Raw genomic sequence first — 9,610 nt, 5'->3', positions numbered from 1 at the left:
AAACAAAAGCTAAAAGGGTGCTAATAAGTAGTCAAAATCCCCACTTATCAACCACCCAAGAAGCTTGTCTAGGTATAGACTCCCATACATGCCTTCCTTTTATGTAGTAGATGTGGACCCATTTGAGCCACATTTTATCCTTTTTACAACACATGTTCCACAATAATTTACTGATAAAAGCTCTATTTCATGTAGCGTTGTCTAATACATTTAAACCACCTGCTACTCTAGGACAAGACGCTTTGTCCCATGCAAGCAATGCTTTCCTACTCAGGTCCACACCTCCTGTGCAAAGATATCTTCTACAAGTTGTTTCTATAACCTCTACTACCTTCGTATTTTAGCAACATCAATCTTCCTGCATAAGAAAAAAAATGTGTAGTCCATCTAGTAATTCTGCCCAACATTCTTTCAAGTAGCGGCAGGCATTGAATGATTGATAATCTTTTAGTACTTAGTGGCACACCCAAATATTTGAATGGCATTGTTCCTTTGCTAAATCCTAGTATTCTCATGATAGTTTTCTGATCTTCCACTCGCCCACCTCCAAAATATATAGAACTCTTCTCCTTATTAGCTATCAAACCAGAAACTACTGAAAATTCTTGAAAGCAATCAAACAACATCTGCACAGAGACCACATCACCCCCACAAAATAAAAAGAGATCATATGCAAATCCCAATTGTATCAAATTCAGTTTGCAGCACCTGAGATGGTGATTAAAATTTGGTTGGCCACTTAGTCTCTTTAAGATCCTGGAAAAATATTCCATAGCTGCACAAAGAGGAAAGGGGATATTGGATCTCCGTGTCTCAATCCTCTTTCAGCAGCATAAGGCAGTTGGCCTACCATTAATACCAATAGAATAATAAACAGATTTCAGACACTCCATCATCCACTGTATAAACTTCACTGGAAAGTTCATGTTTATCAATACCAGCTCAACAAATACCATTATTTAATTTGTAACCATGACATTCATAATTTTTTACAAAAATATGTATTATAAAGTATAGATGGTGGATTGTTATGAAATCTACACATTAATTGTAGGGACATTTTGTCTTCCAAACAAATCCCCCCTCCCCAACCAAATTCTTCTTCTAATTCCAACGCACTTCTGCTATCGTACTCTCTAAAGATGAGACCCAAATTTTACTTCCCCGTCTCTCACGTTAATTCACTCCCTATCATATTTTACTTGCTATTCCAATCTGATTTTCTGATGTGAGGTATATGTTCTCTCTATCCAACTCGCTAATATGTTTCCACTGCGCTCTGGTATTGTGTTGGCTACATTGTGTAATAATCGTGCAGTGCCTCAAAATCATGGAAACTATATTATTTCCTTGAATAATTAATGATATATTTCACCTTGATTAGTGAGTTCAAACGTAAACAACCAGTTGATAGATCTGTTGATCAGAATGAAGAAAAACGAAATTGAAGGCTCCCAAATTCTATAAATTTAAATAGGGAAAATTGTCTAATAAATGGTTTATTTTTCCCATCCGTCCACCTATTGGTCCGGAAATACATCTACAAATCATTGAAATATTTCATCTTTAGTCGCTCCACCAGAATATGTAAATGCAACATTATTTTATGGTGAAAACATAATCTTAGCCAGGCTTGCTACAGAAAGTTAAGCCCGTGGGTGAAAATAGCAGCAAAAGCATTCATTCGAGTTTTGGATAAAGACAAGCCAATTTCTAAATCTTCATCTGAGTCTTTAGACTTGCTGAGGGACATCGATACGCCATCGCCATTGTCGATAGAAACGAACTCTAACTTTTCTGGTCTTCCCCAACCAAAATCAGCTGCATAAAAGTCGAGCTTCGGCGATCCAGCAACCGAAACTGTTCGATTCCAATTTGTGGTTTTCAGTTCTTTTAAACACTCCCCATTTAGGATTGATTCCTCATCCTTCATCTTTTTCTTAATGTTTTCTCCAATTAATTCTGCAGCAATTATAAAACCTTCTTTTCCAGCTACATTAGCATGACTTGTTTTTACAATATACGGCACTATGCAATTTCCGAAGTAAGTTGGAGGAAGTGGCGGATCGAGCCGTGCTCTGCAATCTGCTGCACATAGGAACAACTCCATTTCATTCTCGTCTATTTCTTCCCCTATTGCGGCCTCGGATTTTATCAAGCAAGTCCATACATAAGCACACGTTACTGTGAAAGATGTTACGTGAGTTAGGCTAGGTCGTTTTGACAATATTATGTTCTTTAGCTTTACGATGTCATCCCGTGCTACAATAAAAGTAGCTCGAACCTTATCAGGAGGAGTCACGATGTCACACATCTCAAGCTTATATTTCTTCATTTCATCCCATATAGACATCCTTACTCCGTGAGGGTCTTTGATTACGGACCTATCATAATATGGAATGAACTCTTTAGCTAAGAATTGTTCATCTCAGCCGAATTTATTGAGCGAAGCCCATGCTTTTGTTAACCCTGCAAAGCTAGCACCATCACCAGCGACATGATGGTGAGTTGAACCAATGGATATGCCATGATTCGGAAAAAGTGTCACTTGAATGGCTAAGATCGGGGCTAATTGGACCCCAGGTGCATCCTTAGGTTCCGCCAACTGAGGAATAAAGTGGTAAAAATCCTTAGTATTACGAGGATTATTTCCAACAAGAAAATTGAAATCCATATCAGACTCAGAAAAAGTAACAGATACAGAATCCCCAGTTCGATAACGCAACTCTGGGTAACCGCTCAAATCTGGTGGACAAACAACATTGCCAGCTAGGGATATATAGTGTTTGAGAGTGAGGGAAAGAGAATCTTTAAGACTAGGAATAATGGTTTGGACGAATGTGGTTTTGGAAATGGGGAACTTGTAGAACAGAATCCGCCGCATACGGTGGAAATTTAACCATTAAAAATCAAAATATGTAAGAGGAAGTTTGAGTTCAGCTGCACTGCCCGGAGATGGTGCAACTTGACATTGCTCAATCACTAAAGCCATTGCGTTTTTATTTAAGAGAGCATTCAAAAATGCTAAAGGCAAGAGTAATATATTGTAGAAGAAGAGTTGATGTATTAATTGTAGAAGAAGAGTTGATGCTAAAGGCTATGTTAAAGAGGTTTTATTTATATAGTCGAGAGTCGAGGAGACCCTATAGATGTGGCGGATGTAGTATTGTAGTTGCGGATTCAATTGAAACCATATTCACGCCTGAGTATAAATTTACATGTAAGAATTTATTAAAATTATAAGAAAAATTTCAGTAAATATGAACTTATTAAATATAACGAGTTCAATGCTAAAAACTTTAAGTGTTAAACCCATGAAGTTTAAATCTGGCATCCGCCTCTGACTTATCCGTAGAATCAGATGATCTACAAAAGGGGTGCTATTCAGAAAAAATAAAATACTAGTCCATGTATTTATAATGGGTTGATCGTGGGTGACCTTATATTAGTTGACTTTGTCGTGTAAAGCCTGCTTATAAATCATGGTGTCCAATAAATTAATAGATATTATTGATCATTACTCCATCATCTTGTGTATTTTGAAACTAAACTAATGGACATTATGGCAATTAAGAAATTACCTGTGCTACTGCTACCTACATCCATATTCAAATGGCTTAATAATATAAGCAGCTAGTGCAGATAAACGTGTGCTGCATCCGATCATATATCACATGTAGGGGTGGCAAATGAGCTGGTAGGGTCGGATATGGACGGGCAGAAAATTTGTAATGCAAAAACGGATAATTTATCCGATCCAATCTATATATAATACGGATAAAAAAGGGTTAACCGGTCGATAATATGGATATCTATATTATTCATTGGTTCTTGAATATGATCGCTTTTGAGAGAATTCCTAGTCTCCCAAACTTGAGGAACCTCCAATTTGAGGCTTTAAAAATGTAAAAGTTAAACTCATTAGGTAGTTATCCATTGTTATCCATTTTCTTAGTGAATAATATAGTTTTTATCCATATTTGACCCGTTTTTAAAAAGTTTATTATCAAACGCATTTTAAATGAATAATATGAGTGGATGATTATTTTCGTTTAACCATTTTGCTATCACTAATCACATGTGTCACATGAATGTTGTATATAAACAGCTAGTGCAGGCAATCTTGCTGCGTCCAATTCAATATATATTTATGAAAAATATAAGAGGGGGTAAATTATTCCAATTTTGTACATTAGTCGATTATTGTAAGAGTTAGTCATCTAACTACTATTTTCAGATAAGAATGGTTAAGTAAAACTGGAATATTAATTTGTTTTAAAATAAATTACACTAGGAAAATTTTATATTGGTTTGACAAGCTGCTTACATCTAGTTCCCTTAGGTTACGTGGAAATTATATCTGGAGCAATTTGAGTTTTGTGTTTGTGTACAACTTTGGGTGATTTTCCTCGATAACTGCCAAATACTTAGTTTTGACTCGCTCATCAATAGTAATCCTTTTATTTTCACTTGTTCGCCAAAGAATCGATAGCCCAAACAACTCTACGTTCCTTTTTTTCCTCTTTTCTTTGGCACATTGTTAAGTAAAAATTACATGGGCCGTCCGATTTGGTCGACCCTTTTTAACCTGTACTCGCTTTGTTTTTCTGTTTGTATCCGTACCCGTTTTTTTGTTAAAAGCATTTTAAAAAGACGATTTTGCTCTTCTTTAGTAAAATGCTACTTTCTCTCCAAGTATACGCCATCTTGTCTATTGTCTCTGTCTCCCTCTCCCCTTCTTTGCGTTTTTGATTTGTTCTTCTCTGAATCAAATGGTTTCGTTATTGCATCCTTCTTGATTTTGCAACTGTTTGTTCCCCAACAAATTTTACGTATAATCAGAGGTACGATTTTAATGTTTGCTTTTGTACATTGCATTAACTTACCCAAGTTCTTCCTCCGTGAACCGTCGTGACGATACCTATACGACAAGATAAGCCTAACATTTGTGGAGAAATGAAACCAAAACATAAAAGCTAACAATTAAAATTTAAATCTCGCATCCGCCGCCGCCTAATATCAGTCACATGCTCTATAAAGGGGTGCTATTTCAGAAAGAATAAAAATACTAGTCCATATATTTATAATGGGTTGATCGTGGGTGACCTTAGTTGGCTTTGTCGAGTAAAGTCAGCTTATGAATCATGATGTCTAATAATTTAATAGATATTATTGATCATTACTTCATCATCTTGTGTATTTTGAAATTAAACTGATGGACATGTACGTCCAATATGACAATTAAGAATTGCCTATGCTACGGTTACTCATAAAACCCGAAAAATCGAAAATCGAACCAAATCGACCAAAAAAATCGATACTTCTTATGTTTGGTTTGGTTTTAGTTTTGAATTAAAAAATTCGGTCAAATTTAGTTTGGTTTCTATTTTAATCAAAAAACAACCGAAAAAAATCGAACCAAACCGATTATAGAAGTAGCAATTAAATTTATTATTACACACACACGCACACACACACACAGATATATATATATATATATATATATATATATATATATATATATATATATATATATATATTCTACAATTTTATGGTACATATTAGTTGTTTGTATTTTTAGTCTAGTTCTTTGCTATTATAATAATTTAATTATTTATATTTACATTCTAGTTTGATTGATAGTTTTCTTTTGCTAATTAGTACAAGAATTTATTTCATGTTAAAAATAATCGTGTCACAACCCAAGTTCTCCCTCCGTGAATTGTTGTGACAGCACCTAGTCTCTACGGCTAGGTAAGCCTAACAAATTGCGGAACAAGGGATTTAAAAGTACAAACTAGCCATCTAACAGATAAATGTAGATAAAGTGTTTAAAATGCCGCTCAGCATATACAAGAATAACACTCTCGACCAATAATAACACTCCCAAAACCCGGAATCTTATGAATCACAAGCTAAAGAAAAATACATAAGGTTTCTAACTCCAGAAGTCTAATAGCAAAGGAACTATAGGGAATAGCCTATAACTGAAGGGAGCATAGAGAGGGACTTCTAGGTTTGTGGACGCGGCAGGTATACCTTAAAGTCCTTGAATCAGCTCGCCTCACGGATAGTATGGCTGAGCAGAAGAACCTGGATCTGCACACGAAAAATATGTGCAGGAAAGGGCATGAGTACACCACAGCGGTACCCAGTAAATGCCAAGCCTAATCTCAGTCGAGTAGTGACGAGGAAGGCCAGGGTCCTACTAGTTATATATATAATATATTATATATATATATATATATATAATATGATATATATATATATATATATATATATATATATATTATATATAATAATATATATATATATATATATAACAAGGTAAAACAATATGAAAGGTGATAGTGTAATTAAAATTCTAACAGTCAATAAAGATGAAATCACAGAAAGAAATAACTCAATACACAAAGATAGCAACAGGGGATCTCCTAGGATAACATCCCGTAGTCCCAAACGTAAATGTACAAAGGATCTCCCGGGATACTGTCCCGTAGTCCAAATCGTAAATGTGCAGGGTGGATCTCCCGAAATACCGATCCATAGTCCCCAAATAAACATGTAGGGGAATCTCCCGGAATAACGTTCCGTATTTTCAAAGTAAACACACAACAGTCTCAAGAAGGAAATCTACAGTTCTATTCAAGTTCGTATCGAGAAAACAGGAAATTTCTACTCTAAACAATGTTACGCAGAATCCAATTAAGCAGTTAAAGCAGATAAGACAGTTAAGTCACATAAGCATATCCTAAGCTAAACAGGAGGTTTCACATACTAGTATTACTCAATTAAAGGGAAACATAGATAAGTATTTAATGAAAATAGGGTTTTTCAACAATTAGCACGTGTACGCACTCGTAAGCTCACGTACACGATATTTATATAACAACAGTACCAAACTCCTAAGGGGAGTTTCCCCACACAAGGTTAGGCAAGCCACTAACCTCGAACCAGCTCAAAATCAACCAGAAAATACGTTATTGCCACGAGTATCCAACTCCAAGAGGCCCAAATCTAATCAAATCAATTACATAACGTAAATAAAACTACAAGCAACTAATTTAACTAATGAATTCAAAGCTACGGCGAGGATTAGAAAAATGCCCAAAAATCCTCTCCGGGCCCACGTCTCGGAATCGGGTAAAATTTATCAATTTAGAACACCCATTCACTCACGAGACCACTCATCCTAAAATCACTCAATTCAGACAACTAAAACCCAACCAAAACCCAAAAACTTGGTTGGGGAACTTTTTCCCCAAATCCCTATTCTTCCACTCAAGTTATTAGATTAAAGGAGGAAAATAACAATAGATTAGTGTATTAAAACCAAATTAGAGTTAAAATTTGTTACCCAATAGTTCTCCGTCAAAATCCCTCCAGGAATCGCCTTCTACCGAGCTCTAAATCAATTTTAGAAGTTTGAATTCAAACCCTCGATTTCACTCTTTTCTGCAGCAGCAGAATTTCATTAAATGACCAGATTCCGCACCTGCGCTCCTTACCTCGCAGATGTGGTTCCGCTTCTGCGGTCCTTGAGCCGCATCTGCCACCAACTGCCCTTATGCCTTAGACCACATCTACGGTTGCTAAACCACTTCTGCGGCGCCTCACCTGCGGTCCAAGCTCCGTAGGTGCTAAACCAACAGGTTCAGCATGTTCAGAAAATTGCCTAAGTCCAAATCCAATTCCGTTAAGCATTCGAAACTTACCCAAGTCCCCCGGGACCTCAACCAATCCTAAAACATCATACGAACTTAGTCTAACCCTCAAATCACATCAAACAACGCTAAAACCACGAATCACCCTCCAATCTAAGCCTAATGAACTTGAAATCCCATGAATTCTACAACCGATGCCGAAACCAACCAAATCAAGTCTGATTGACCCCAAAATTTGCACACAAGTCACATTCAAAACTATGGAACTATTCCAACTTTCGGAATCATATTCGCACCCTGATATCAAAATTTCACTATCGATTCGGAAACTTTAAAAATTCAACTTTCGACATTTCAAGCCTAAATAAGCTACGGACCTCCAAAAGACAATCCGAACACGTCCCTAAGCCCGAAATCACCCAACGGAGCTAACAAAATCGACGTAATTCCATTCCGAAGCTGTCTTCATACTATTCTGACTACGGTCCAAATTCTAAAGCTTAAGCTCTCATTTAGGGACTAAATATCCCAAAAGACTCCGAAACTCAAAATGAATCTTCCTGGAAAATCACAATTGAAGAAACAAACATGGGGAAAGCAGTTAATAGGGGATCGAGGCGTTAATTGTCAAAATGACCAGCCAGGTCGTTACATCCTTCCCCTCTTAAAACATTCGTTCGTCCTCGAACGAGCATAGAGACATACCTGAAGTGGTGAAAAGATGAGGGTAACGGCTGCGCATATCCTGCTTGGTCTCCCAAGTCGCCTCCTCGACCGGTTGACCCCACCACTGAACTTTTACTGATGCAATGTTCTTTGACCTCAGCTTTCGAACCTGCCTGTCCAATATAGCCACCGCTCCTCAACATAAGATAGATCCTTGTCCAACTGGACTAAACCAAAATCCAACACATGCGACGGAGCACCGTGATACCTCCGGAGCTTCGAAACATGAAATAGCATATGAATTCCTACCAAGCTGGGAGGTAAGACAAACTCATAATGCCTCTCGTAGGTGAAACCCGAAGCAAGACCCACTCTCCAACAATAAATGACACATCGCGAACTTTCTGGTCCGCATAACTCTTTTGTCTAGATTGGGATGTGCGAAGTCTATCCCGAATCACCTTAGCCTTCTCCAAAGCATCCTGAACCAAGTCGATGCCCAATAATCTAGCCTCGCCCGACTCGAACCAGCCCACCGGGGATATACACTGCTTACCATACAAAACCACATTTGGTGCCATCTGAATGCTGGACTGATAATTGTTGTTGTAGGCAAAATCCGTCAGTGGTAAGAGCTGATCCCAAGAACCTCTAAACTCCATAACATACGCACGGAGCATATCCTCAAGAATCTGAATAGTACGCTCGGGCTGTTTGTCCGTTTGGAGGTGAAATGTTGTGCTCTACTCCACCCAAGTATCCAACTCATGCTATACGCCCCTCCAGAACCGTGATATGAGCTGAGTACCTCTATCTAAAATGATAGATTCTGGAATACCATGCAAATGAACAATCTCTCGGATATAAGTCTCTGCCAACTTCTCTGAAGAATAGGTAGTACAGACAGGAATGAAGTGTGCGGACTTGGTTAGCCGATCCACAATCACTCATATGGCATCAAACTTCTTCAAGGTCCGTGGAAGTCGAACTATGAAGTCCATGGTGATCCGCTCCCACTTCCACTCCGGAATCTCTATCTGCTGAAGCAAGCCACCCGGTCTCTGGTGCTCATACTTCAACTGCTGACAATTGAGGCACCGAGCTACAAACCCAACTATATCTTTCTTCATCCGCCTCCACCAATAGTGCTGCCTCAAATCCTGGTACATCTTCGCGGCATATGGATGGATGGGATACCGCGAACTGTGGTCCTCCTCCAAAATCAACTCCCGAAGCCCATCAACATTGGGTACCCAAATCCAACCCTGCATCCTCAATAC

At 37.9% G+C, this 9,610-nt stretch overlaps 1 pseudogene; it reads right to left on the bottom strand.

The window, feature by feature from the left end:
* Window positions 1-1,441: 1,441 nt before the first annotated feature.
* LOC109237387 lies at window positions 1,442-3,171 on the bottom strand (annotated as a pseudogene).
* Window positions 3,172-9,610: the final 6,439 nt, after the last annotated feature.

Source organism: Nicotiana attenuata, unplaced genomic scaffold (assembly GCF_001879085.1).
Source record: "Nicotiana attenuata strain UT unplaced genomic scaffold, NIATTr2, whole genome shotgun sequence".
NCBI lineage: Eukaryota > Viridiplantae > Streptophyta > Magnoliopsida > Solanales > Solanaceae > Nicotiana > Nicotiana attenuata.
Note: the sequence above shows the minus strand (reverse complement) of the source record. Positions and strands in the feature narration are given on the sequence as shown.